Source organism: Hylobates moloch, unplaced genomic scaffold, assembly GCF_009828535.3.
Source record: "Hylobates moloch isolate HMO894 unplaced genomic scaffold, HMol_V3 SCAFFOLD_1, whole genome shotgun sequence".
NCBI lineage: Eukaryota > Metazoa > Chordata > Mammalia > Primates > Hylobatidae > Hylobates > Hylobates moloch.
Window position 1 is genome coordinate 180,699,277 of NW_026652276.1, and position 9,772 is coordinate 180,709,048.

At 37.1% G+C, this 9,772-nt stretch overlaps 1 non-coding gene across 1 annotated transcript; it reads left to right on the forward strand.

Annotated features, from left to right (window-relative positions):
• The first annotated feature begins 8,563 nt into the window (after nt 1-8,563).
• LOC116809795 (U6 spliceosomal RNA) lies at nt 8,564-8,666 on the forward strand. Its single transcript, XR_004369980.1, has one exon. It is a non-coding gene; the product is annotated as a U6 spliceosomal RNA (small nuclear RNA).
• The last annotated feature ends 1,106 nt before the right edge of the window (nt 8,667-9,772 follow it).

Sequence of the window (9,772 nt, forward strand, 5' to 3'; positions counted from 1 at the left end):
ATATTGAAGGGTGCTTACACCCCTGGAATAAAATTCTCTTGATTATGATGTGTCTTATTTTAATGTTAATGTTTTTATATTTTGAATATTTATTTAGAACTTTTATGCATAAGTGCTTGCAGGTGTAACTGATTGCCAATTTTCTTTTGTGCACAATATTTATCAGGTTTAGCTATTTGCTTTAAAGTAATTTGGAGGTGTTACTCCTCATTTTCTTTTCTTTTCTTTTTTTTTAAATTATGGTCTGGAAATGTCCACAATAACATTAGGATTATCTAGCCTTTATAGATTTGAGAAATTCCTCTATGAATCCATGATTGTATGTTGTTCCTTATACAAATAACTCTTTGAGAACTTTTTCTTTTTATAAAATAAAAATTGGTTTCTTCTACATGTGTGTGCTCAGTATTAGTAAACTATTTTTTTGTAAAAAATAATTTATTTCATGTAGTGGATTTTAAAAATTTATTTATTGTCTCAAGATAAAAAAATTATTTGGTGGTTTTTGTATCCATGTCATCAATTTCTTATTTTTCTAACGTGGTTGTATGATGTGTGATGAAATGTCTATTGGGCTGTTTTTGTTTGTTTGTTTTAGGGACAGGTTCTTACTATGTTGTCCTGGCTGGCCTTAAGCTTCTGGGCTCCAGTGATTCTCCTGCCTTAGGCTCTTGAGTAGCACCTGGGAATACAGGCACAGAATGCACCACTGCATCTGCTTTGGTATTTATTTATTTATTTATGAGATGGAATCTAACTCTGTTGCCCAGGCTGGAGTACAGAAGTGCAATCTCAGCTCACCGCAATCTTCGCTTCCCGAGTTGAAGTGATTCTCCTGCCTCAGCCTCTTGAGTAGCTGGAATTATAGGTATGCATCACCACACCTGGCTAATTTTTGTTTTTTTAGTAGAGGGAGTTTTGCCATGTTGGCCAGGCTGGTCTCGAACCCCCGATCTCAGGTGATCTATCCGCCTCAGCCTCCCAAAGTGCTGGGATTTCAGGCATGAGCCACCACAACTGGGCCATTTTTTGGTTCCATATGAACTTTAAAGTAGTTTATTCCAATTCTGTGAAGAAAGTCATTGGTAGCTTGATGGGGATGGCATTGAATCTATAAACCACCTTGGGCAGTATGGCCATTTTCATGATATTGATTCTTCCTATCCATGAGCATGGAATGTTCTTCCATTTGTTTGTGTCCTCTTTCATTTCATTGAGCAGTGGTTTGTAGTTCTCCTTGAAGAGGTCCTTCAAATCCCTTATAAGTTGGATTCCTAGGTATTTTATTCTCTTTGTAGCAATTGTGAGTGGGAGTTCACTCATGATTTGACTCTCTGTTTGTTATTGGTGTATAGGAATGCTTATGATTTTTGCACATTGATTTTGTATCCTGAGACTTTGCTGAAGTTGCTTATCAGCTTAAGGAGATTTTGGGCTGAGACAATGGGGTTTTCTAAATATACAATCATGTCAGCTGCAAACAGGGACAATTTGACTTCTTTTCCTAATTGAATACACTTTATTTCTTTCTCTTGCCTGATTGCCCTAGCCAGAACTTTCAACACTATGTTGAATAGGAGTAGTGAGAGAGGGCAGTTTTCAAAAGGAATGCTTCCAGGTATTGCCCATTCAGTATGATATTGGTTGCGGGTTTGTCATAAATAGCTATTACTATTTTGAGATACATTCCATCAATACCTAGTTTATTGAGAGTTTTTAGCATGAAGGGCTGTTGAATTTTGTCAAAGGCCTTTTCTGCATCTATTGAGATAATCATGTGGTTTTTGTTGTTGGTTCTGTTTATGTGATGGATTATGTTTATTGATTTGCATATGTTGAACCAGCCTTGCATCCCAGAGATGAAGCCCACTTGATTGTGGTGGATAAGCTTTTTGATGTGCTGCTGGATTTGTTTTGTCAGCATTTTATTGAGGATTTTCGCATTGATGTTCATCAGGGATATTAGTCTAAAATTCTCTTTTTTTGTTGTTGTGTCTCTGCCAGGCTTTGGTATCAGGATGATGCTGGCCTCATAAAATGAGTTAGGGAGGATTCCCTCTTTTTCTATTGATTGGAATAGTTTCAGAAGGAATGGTACCAGCTCCTCTTTGTACCTCTGGTAGAATTCGGCTGTGAAATTGTCTGGTCCTGGGCTCTTTTTGGTTGGTACGCTATTAATTATTGCCTCAATTTCAGAGGATGTTATTGGCCTATTCAGAGATTCAACTTCTTCCTGGTTTAGTCTTGGGAGGGTGTATATGTCCAGGAATTTACCCATTTCTTCTAGAGTTTCTAGTTTATTTGCATAGAGGTATTTATAGTATTCTCTGATGGTAGTCTGTATTTCTGTGGGATCAGTGGTGATAGCCTCTTTATCATTTTTTATTGTGTCTGTTTGATTCTTTTCTGTTTTCTTCTTTATTAGTCTTGCTAGTGGTATATCAATTTTGTTGATCTTTTCAAAAAAACAGCTCCTGGATTCATTGAATTTTTTGAAGGGTTTTTTGTGTCTCTATCTCCTTCAGTTCTGCTCTCATCTTAGTTATTTCTTGCCTTCTGCTAGCTTTTGAATGTGTTTGCTCTTGCTTTTCTAGTTCTTTTAATTGTGATGTTAGGGTGTCCATTTTAGATCTTTCCTGCTTTCTCTTGTGGGCATTTAGTGCTATAAATTTCCCTCTACACACTGCTTTAAATGTGTCCTAAAGATTCTGGTATGTTGTGTCTTTGTTCTCGTTGGTTTCAAAGAGCATCTTTATTTCTGCCTTCATTTTGTTATGTACCCAGTAGTCATTCAGGAGCAGGTTGTTCAGTTTCCATGTGGTTGAGTGGTTTTGAGTGAGTTTCTGAATCCTGAGCTCTAGTTTGATTGCACTGTGGTCTGAGAGACAGTTTGTTATAATTTCTGTTCTTTTACATTTGCTGACGAGTGCTTTACTTCCAACTATGTGGTCAATTTTGAAATAAGTGTGATGTGGTGCTGAGAAGAATGTATATGCTGCTGATTTGGGGTGGAGAGTTCTGTAGATGTCTATTAGGTCCACTTGGTACAGGGCTGAGTTCAAGTCCTGGATATCCTTGTCAACATTCTGTCTCATTTATCTGTCTAATATTGGCAGTGGGGTGTTAAAATCTCCCATTATTATTGTGTGAAAGTCTAAGTCTCTTTGTATGTCTCTAAGGACTTCCTTTATGAATCCGGGTGCTCCTGTATTGGGTGCATATATATTTAGGATAGTTAGCTCTTCTTGTTTAATTGATCCCTTTACCATTATGTAGTGGCCTTGTCTCTTTTGATCTTTGTTGGTTTAAAGTCTGTTTTATCAGAGACTAGGATTGCAACCCCTGCTTTTTTTTGTTTTCCATTTGCTTGGTAGATCTTCCTCCATCCATTTATTTTGAACCTATTTGTGTCTCTGCAAGTGATTGGTCTCCTGCATACAGTACACTGATGGGTCTTGACTCTTTAACCAATTTGCCAGTCTGCGTCTTTTAATTGGGGCGTTTAGCCCATTTATATTTAAGGTTAATATTGTTAGGTGTGAATTTGATCCTGTCATTTTTATGTTACCTGGTTATTTTGCCCGTTAGTTGATGCAGTTCCTTCCTAGCATCAATGGTCTTTACAATTTGGCATGTTTTTGCAGTGGCTTCTACTGGTTGTTCCTTTCCATGTTTAGTGCTTCCTTCAGGAGCTCTTGTATGGCAGACCTGGTGGTGACAAAATCTCTCAGCTTTTGCTTGTCTGTAAAGGATTTTATTTCTCCTTCACTTCTGAAGCTTAGTTTGGCTGGATATGAGATTCTGGGTTGAAAATTCTTTTATTTAAGAATGTTGAATATTGGCCCCTACTCTCTTCTGGCTTGTAGAGTTTCTACCGAGAGATCTGCTGTTAGTCTGATGGGCTTCCCTTTATGGGTAACCCGACCTTTCTCTCTGACTGTCCTTAACATTTTTTCCTTCATTTCAACTTTGGTGAATCTGACAATTATGTGTCTTGGGGTTGCTCTTCTCGAGGAGTATCTCTGTGGTGTTCTCTATATTTCTTAAATTTGAATGTTGGCCTGCCTTGCTAGGTTGGGGAAGTTCTCCTGGATAATATACTGTAGAGTGTTTTCCAACTTGGTTCCATTCTCCCTGTCACTTTCAGGTACACCAATCAAATGTAAATGTGGTCTTTTCACATAGTCCCATATTTCTTGGAGGCCTCGTTCATTTCTTTTTACTCTTTTTTCTCTAAACTTCTCTTCTCACTTTATTTCATTAATTTGATCTTCAATCACTGATACTCTTTCTTCCACTTGATCAAATCAGCTATTGAAGCTTGTGCATCTGTCATATAGTTCTTGTGCCATGGTTTTCAGCTCCATCAGGTCATTTAAGGTCTTCTCTACAGTGTTTATTCTAGTTAGCCATTCATTTAATCTTTTTTCAAGGTTTTTCACTTCCTTGCAATGGGTCCGAACATCTTCCTTTAGCTCAGAGAAGTTTTTTATTACCGACATTCTGAAGCCTACTTCTGTCAACTTGTCAAACTCATTCTCTATCCAGCTTTGTTCCATTGCTGGCAACGAGCTGCGATCCTTTGGAGGAGAAGAGGCACTCCGGCTTTTAGAATTTTCAGCCTTTCTGCTCTGGTTTCTCCCCATCTTTGTGGTTTTGTCTACCTTTGGTCTTTGATGATGGTGACCTACAGATAACGTTCTGGTGTGGGTGTCCTTTTTGTTGATGTTGATGCTGTTCCTTTCTGTTTGTTAGTTTTCCTTCTAACAGTCAGGTCCTTCAGCTGCACGTCTGTTGGAGTTTGCTGGAGGTCCACTCCAGACCCTGTTTGCCTGGGTATCACCAGTGGAGGCTGCAGAACAGCAAATATTGAAGAACAGCAAATATTGCTGCCTGATTCTTCCTCTGGAAGCTTCGACCCAGAGGAGCACTCGCCTGTATGAGGTGTCGGTTGGCCCCTACTGAGAGGTGTCTTCCAGTTAGGCTACATGGGGGTCAGGGACCCACTTGAGGAGGCAGTCTGTCCATTCTCTGAGCTCAAACACTGTGCTGGGAGAACCACTGCTCTCTTCAGAGCTGTCAGACAGGGACACTTAAGTCTGCAGAAGTTTCTGCTGCCTTTTGTTCAGCTATGTCCTGCCCCCAGAGGTAGAGACTACAAAGGCAGCTAGCCTTGCTGAGCTGTGGTGGGCTCCACCCAGTTCAAGCTTCCCTGGCCGCTTTGCTTACCTACTCAAGCCTCAGCAATGGCAGATGCCCCTCCCCCTGTCCAGCCTGCTGCCTCACAGGTCGACCTCAGACTGCTGTGCTAGCAGTAAGCAAGGCTCCGTGAGCGTGGGATCCACCGAGCCAGGCAAGGGATATAATCTCCTGGTGTGCCATTTACTAAGACCACTGGAAAAGTGCAGTATTTGGGAGGGAGTGTCCCATTTTTCCAGGTACCATCTGTCATGGCTTCCCTTGGCCAGGAAAGGGAAATCCCCTGACCCCTTGTGCTTCCTGGGTGAGGTAATGCCCTGGCGTGCTTCGGCTCAACCTCCGTGGGATGCACCCAGTGTCCAACCAGTCCCAGTGAGATAAACAAGGTACCTCGGTTGGAAATGCAGAAATCCCCCATCTTCTGCATCGATCATGCTGGGAGTTGCAGACCGGAGCTCTTCCTATTCGGCCATCTTGGAACAGAATTTAGCCTGTTTTGTTATAAAAGAATTATTTATATTTTTTTCTAGTTAATTTTTCCCTTCTTTTATCTTTATGAATTCCTTTCTTCTCTTTCTTTTGGTTTGCCTTTTCTGGCCCCTGACATTTTGAGTGGGATGTTTAATTTACTGTTTTCGTTCTTTCACTTTTAAATAAAATGAATATTTTTAGCTATGAATTTTCTTTCAAGTACTGTTTTAACTATATCCCATAAGATCTTGTTTATAGAGGGTCATTGAATCTCTATGTAAAAGGTTGTATTTTGGTCAGTGAACATTGTTTCCTTTTCAATTTTGTGTAATCTGTCGAGATATTCTTTATGGTCTACAATTTTTATTTTTGAAAATATTTTCATGTGCAATTGATTAGAAGCTATATTTTCAATATTGGGGTGAATATCTCAATAAATTATGTAGATATAAATAGAGTCTATCTAGATTCTCACATAATCCTTTTACTCTTGACCTAAGATGGTTTTATTGTATTAAATTCTCTTACCTTAGTGTGTTTCTAATGAACCATCTGTAGAATCTCTTTTATAAAAATGGTTTGTATATTATATAACATTTAGGGATTCATATCTGTTTTATCTCTGCTGTGAAGATATAACATTATAACATAATAACTCTTATTCTCATTTAATACTTTTTAGCCTTAATTATGTTTGATATGAAGTTGTTATCTCTGCTTTCCTTTTTTGTTTTGCTTGTTATTTTTTCATCCATTCTTTGATTTGTAGCCTCTCAAACTTTTTAAAGTGATTCTCTTGTCTACACTACAAAGTTGCATTTTGCTGTCATTCTACCTGAAATTTTTTACTTTTAATGAGCTCAGCCTACAAACACATAATAATCAATTATTCACTAAGTAATTACTTTTTTGTTTTCTTTTGTTTTTATTTTTTTAAGTAATAGAAAAGTTTATATTTTGGTTATAATGTTTACTGTTGTGTGAGTATCTCATTCCCCATTTTCCTTAGGAGTATCTATGGATTTCTACAAGAAACAAATAAAATATTCACTTAGTTCCTCTTCCTTCCTTCCTTCTTCTTCACCATTTAATTTTAATCAATCTTATTATCTTTCTTACTGCTGTATTATTACTCTTAAATGTACACAAGTTTCTTGCATTTAAATGTTATCATTTGATTCCTAACCACTACTTATTAGGGAATCTTCTATAATATTTTATTTCACCATTTCTGTCTCTCTCTTCTGTTCCTAGTTTTCTCTTTCTATTTTGTAAAGCATATATTTGTTATTTAATCTCAGTGACACCCTTCCTCTCTCCCTCTCTTTCTCCATCCCTCTTCCTCTATCTCTTCTTCTCTCTTTATATATAGAGTTTTATTATTCAGTGTTTAATACCAAAATTTTATACAGAATCTCTTCAATCAGCTCCTGGTTGTCTAAGCATATTTTCTACGAGATTGCTTAGGAAAGATTCATAAACTTAAATTCTTGCATGTTTAAAACTGTTTTCTTAAAATCTTCATATTTGAAAGAAAGCTTGGCTGGATAAAACATTATTGCCTTACATCTTCTTCCTATGTGTGTCTGGTAAATACTGTGCCATTATCTTCTTACATTACCGTTCCTCTCAAGAAGTCTGATAATATAATTTTCTTTACTTTGTCAGTGCATTGTTGTTTTTGATAGGAAGCCTATAGTTTTTACCTGTTATCTCTAAAATCTTAAATGTTAGGAACATGGTGTTACTGTTTAACATCCTAGGCCAATTTTCTCAGGCACACTGTGCATCTTTTTTATATGCAGATCCAGGTATTTTTAAAAATGAGAGCTTTTTGTATTCTAATTAAAAAAATTAGTTCTGTTTCTTTGCTTGATTGTTATGTTTTATTCTTTATTGCTTCTTTTGGTAGTCTTTTTCCATGGAAATTGTATTTTCTTTATCGGTTATGTACATTCCATCTTCTTTGTCTTTCTACCTTCTATTTATTCCTCTCTAACTGTATCATTTGTCTGTTTGGTCTCATTTCTATCCTCTTGATGTCAGTTACTATACTTTAAGTAGTTTCTATTATCTTTTGGGTATCTTATGTTTAATCTTAATTTACAAGTTAATTTTGAATTGTTTTCTTTCCCAAACTTTGTCCTTTCCCATTTAACATCTATTACCTGTCTCTCATTACCTGTCTCTTCTTAAAGTTTGTAATTTCCGTTTTTAAATGTTCTTTCACATCTACAATGTCTTGTTTTGTTATATTTTAAATTCTGGCAAGACTCTTACTTCTCAGCAGGTTTTGTCTGTGTCACTTAATGTGCTTTCATTTGTGAACCTGTTTTGATCTTCATCTTCAGCTTTTCGTGAATGCCATGATTTTATTTTTCTTATCCATATTTCATTCTCCTAGAATAATGACTAGGAAAATATTTCTTTTATGTGGCTGGTGGGTAGCAGGTGGCTTTTCTGAGTTCTCATATCAAGGATTCTGCTTCTGTAGCAATAGGAAATGGTGGTTTCTAAATGTATGAAATCATTATTTAGTGGAGGTGCAGTTTGCTTTTATTTTCATATTATATTCTGTTCCAGTAGGCTGTTTGTCATCAACTACTTCTTTTCCTCTATTTAAAACCAGCTGCTGACTCCAAATGCAACTGCTGCTACAGAAGTCACACACTATCAGATAATTGAAAGTCCTCATGCGACCCCACAGGACATAGTTTTGTAAAGCTTTATAAAGGTAAAAGATACATTACAGCCACAGAGAGAAAGTGCAGACATTCGTAGAGGAACATGACTTATCATTGCAGCCCTGTAGGGTCCTATCTCAGTCACAAAGGATGTGGTTCGTCTTTGGTTTATTAGCCACCAAGGTAAATACAAGATATTTTGGTTTTGTACTTGCTTCGACAGCACATACTAGAACTGGAATGACACAGAGAAGATTAGCATGGCTTCTGCACAAGAATGACATGAAAATTTATGAAGCATTCCATATTTTTCAAGTTTCAAAATATCATAGTACCGCCAAAATACGTGCAACTATTATACATCTTTTTTTTCATAAAAGATACCTGATTTCATCTGTGAGTTCATTAGCTCACTCATGCCAAGGTAAAAATTTGCTAAGTGGTCTTTTACACCACATCAATCACTTAGATAAAACCTAGGCTTTATGACTTATTAAACCATGTATAACTGTCAATCTATACATTTTCACTAAGCAGTTTAGATAGCAAGCTAGTACAGCATGTCTCCAGGGGAATTTCAGACTTCATGCTGCATGTTATACATAGACAGCTAGTTTATTTCATTTCCTTCTTGTTCAAAGGTCAATATTTGACTTCCAGGCTTCCTCAGAGACAAGCTTGAAACTACCCAAACCAGTAGCAAGTCATCCCAATTCGTAACTCTCTTCAAAGATACTTTACTAAGACTGCCTTTTCAAGCCCCTTCTTTATCTTCCTGTTGACTGTGCTATGTAGTCTTCTAAGCCCAACAAGGCTGTTGATAGTTTCTACTCAGGGTGTGGTTCTCTATTTCTGTAGGTGAACTCTTGATAATGTTTCCTGGATTTCACCACTGCTGCCCACTACTCACACGTCGTACAGCTCCCTCCAGACTTATATACAAGTGTGGGCTCTGGTAGTCTTAGTTGCTTATTCCTTCTTTTACCCATAAATTGGAATTTATATCTTCTGTTCTCTATGTGGCAAATGTAAGTTGTTGATGTTTTAAGTTAACTGTTCTTTAAATCTTTATGGTATTTTGGACAAGGTGTGGAAAGATTGTGATCCATAGAAACTTCATTATCCTAAGGTAACTTGGAACTACCAACCTTGGCCTTTAACTATCAGGGCTAATTTGACTTCAATGGCAAGAGAAATATTCTTTTCTGCTTTATTTTTCCTTTTAAGAGTGTTACATATTGTTTTCTTCTTCTGCTTTCCTCAGGTCTTTTCAAGCTGGTTCAGAAAAATTCAAAATGTGAACTGCTTCCCTAATCGTTTCCTTTTGATCACTGTTCAAGTGGTGCCAACGCTCAGCTGCATCATTTGGTTCTCATTCTTTTTCTTTCAGGTACTTTCAGTATCTGAAATTAATTTTC